Source organism: Gossypium hirsutum, chromosome A12, assembly GCF_007990345.1.
Source record: "Gossypium hirsutum isolate 1008001.06 chromosome A12, Gossypium_hirsutum_v2.1, whole genome shotgun sequence".
Classification (NCBI taxonomy): domain Eukaryota; kingdom Viridiplantae; phylum Streptophyta; class Magnoliopsida; order Malvales; family Malvaceae; genus Gossypium; species Gossypium hirsutum.
The window spans coordinates 82971127-82974241 of NC_053435.1; the positions used below are offsets into that span (position 1 = coordinate 82971127).

At 37.4% G+C, this 3115-nt stretch overlaps 1 long non-coding RNA gene across 1 annotated transcript; it reads right to left on the bottom strand.

The window, feature by feature from the left end:
* Positions 1-1530: 1530 nt before the first annotated feature.
* LOC121210911 (uncharacterized) lies at positions 1531-2855 on the bottom strand. Its single transcript, XR_005906182.1, has 2 exons — positions 2388-2855; positions 1531-2069 (listed from the first exon to the last, which is right to left on the bottom strand). It is a non-coding gene; the product is annotated as an uncharacterized lncRNA (long non-coding RNA).
* Positions 2856-3115: the final 260 nt, after the last annotated feature.

Below are 3115 nucleotides of genomic sequence, written 5' to 3' on the forward strand. Positions count from 1 at the left end.
GGTGAGTTGAGCCTCGGGGCACGCTGAGGTATTTTCAATTACTGTTTGGCAAAAATCAACTTATACTGCGAGAGGTGAGTTGAGCCTCAGGACATGCTGAGATATTTTCGATTTCTATTTTTCAATTTATGTTTTCAAAAATCAATTCATATTGCTAAAGGTGAGTTGAGCCTCGGGGCACGCTGAGGTATTTTCAATTATTGTTTGTTAAAAAAATCAACTCATATTGCGGGAGGTGAGTTGAGCCTCGGGGCACGCTGAGGTATTTTTAATTATTGTTTGTCAAAAAAAAATCAACTCATATTGCGAGAGGTGAGTTGAGCCTCGGGGCACGCTGACGTATTGTCAATTTTTGTGTTTTAATTTATTTTTCAAAAATCAACTCATATCGCGAGAGGTGAGTTGAGCCTCAAGTCACATTAAGGTATTTTTAATTTATCATAAAAAAAATCAACTCATATTGCGAAAGGTGAGTTGAGCCTTGGCTGACGTGTTGAGTCACTTTCAATTTCTGTTTTTATGTCTGTTTTCTAAATCAACTCATATTGCGATAGGTGAGTTGAGCCTTGGGGTACGCTGAGGTATTTTCAATTATTGTTTGTAAAAAAAAATCAACTCATATTGCGAGAGGTGAGTTGAGCCTTGGGGCACGTTGAGGTATTTTCAATTACTGTTTGGCAAAAATCAACTTATACTGCGAGAGGTGAGTTGAGCCTCAGGACATGCTGAGGTATTTTCGATTTCTGTTTTTCAATTTATGTTTTCAAAAATCAATTCATATTGCTAAAGGTGAGTTGAGCCTCGGGGCACGCTGAGGTATTTTCAATTATTGTTTGTTAAAAAAATCAACTCATATTGCGGGAGGTGAGTTGAGCCTCGGGGCACGCTGAGGTATTTTTAATTATTGTTTGTCAAAAAAAAATCAACTCATATTGCGAGAGGTGAGTTGAGCCTCAGGACACGCTGAGATATTTTCAATTTCTGTTTTTCAAAATTCAACTCATATTACTAGAGGTGAGTTGAGCCTCAGGGCACGCTGAGGTATTGTCAATTTTTGTGTTTTAATTTATTTTTCAAAAATCAACTCATATCGCGAGAGGTGAGTTGAGCCTCAAGTCACATTGAGGTATTTTTAATTTATCATCAAAAAAATCAACTCATATTGCGAGGGGTGAGTTGAGCCTTGGCTCACACGCTGGGGTATTTTCAATTCCTGCTTTTCAAAAAAATCAACTCATATTGCGAGAGGTGAGTTGAGCCTCGGGGCACGCTGAGGTATTTTCAATTAATATTTTTTCAATTTATGCTTTTCAAAAATCAACTCATATTACGAGAGGTGAGTTGAGCCTCGGGTCACATGTCGGGGTATTTTCAAAATCTGCTTTTCAAATTAAGTTTCAAAAAAACCAACTCATATTGCGAGAGGTGAGTTGAGCCTTAGCTCACGTGCTGAGCTATTTCTGTCTTAATGTCTGTTTTTAAAAAAGTCAATTCATATTGCGAGAAATGAGTTGAGCTCAGGATCACATGTCGAGTAAAAGATAAAGATTGGAGTTAATCGAAGATGCAGATTTTACATCCCTGAAGTTACAGTGAAGCTAATTGAAGTTTAGTAGAGAAGATCGAGGCTACAAATCTCTTCTCTTTAAATCTCCGAAGTTGCAGTGGAGTGAATCAAAGCAACAATTCCTGTGCCCCTGAACATGCAATGGGATGAAACGAGGCTATTAGAAGAAAAGAAGTACCAAGAAGTTAAGATTCAGTGAGACTAAGCAAAATTGGCCATTTTTGAGTCTTTGCTCCATTCTCGTTACACGACAATGAGCAAAGAGGGGCAGCTGTAATGGCCAATTTTTGGCCCAGACAAATAAAAAAATAACAAAACCCAAAACAATAAAAAAGAGCCTAAATAACAGCCCACTAATCTTAAGAATTTTCAGCAGCCAACCCTAGCCCCAAGCCTCCAACCGCTGCTCCCCACGTGCTCGGGCAGCACGTTCAACGCTCGGCCACCACACCCCGCGCATGCCCTCCTCCTCAATGTGCCTGACACTCCCATAACCTGCAAACTTTTGGAAAAGAGGAAAAAATGGTAGCAAGAAGCACAAGCAGTAGCAGAGAATAAAACAAACAATATTTTAATATGGGAATCGGCTATAAAGCCGAAATGAAACTGATTGTAAAGGGGGGGATCCAAAAAAATTGTATCACTCGCATATTTTTCAAGGAATCAAACAAAAAACACACAGAAGGTTGATCTCCGATTTTGTTCTATTTATTTTCGTATTTTCGTTTTCTTGCTTCTTTAATATTTCTTTTATTTTTTTATACAAATCTATTAAACAAAGATACAAAAAAAAATAAAAGGAAAGAGGAAGGATTCTCACCAGATCCGGCCCCGTCGTCGCGTTGTCGGAGCCCTCCCCTTTGTTTGGCGTGGTTGAGTCTAAAAAAGGGGGTTGAACCCTTGTCTTTCGTTTTTGGAACGAGCCTCCAACAAGTAAAAAAGAGGGGGGGAGGGGGAGAGAGCAGGGAAGCTATCTGTTCTTTTTGTTTAAAATTTGGGGTTGGTAATGGAATTAAAAAAAAAGGAAAGTTTTTTTTTGGTTTAAATGATGATGATGAAACGGCACATTTGGTGGAGTGGGGGGTGTGCATTATCCCCAAATGGGAGATTTGTGAGATTAGTCCTTCTTCTTTGCAACTCCATTCGATCAGGCCCCATTTTCTGTTTTCTTTTGTTCTTTAATTTAGCTCTGAGATTTTGTTTGGGTCACATTTGGGTCCTTTGAATCACTGCGCATAAAAGGCTGAGAATATTTCCCAGCTAGTCCCTCGTTATTTCAGCGTGATTCATTTCGATCCATGATGGCCTTATCTTCATTACTTATAATTTTTACCTTAATTTTTAACTCAATTTCAGCCTAGTCCTAATCTATTTAATTTATTTATTTATTATTTCATTTTTTAGGAAACTATTTTATTATTTATTTATTCAAAGCTTGTTTTTTCTTATTTATGTATTTTAAATTTTTATTATCATCATGTATTCTAAGTTTTTACATATTTTGGGCCATTATTCATTTTTAACTTTCATATACATTATTTGTTTTAA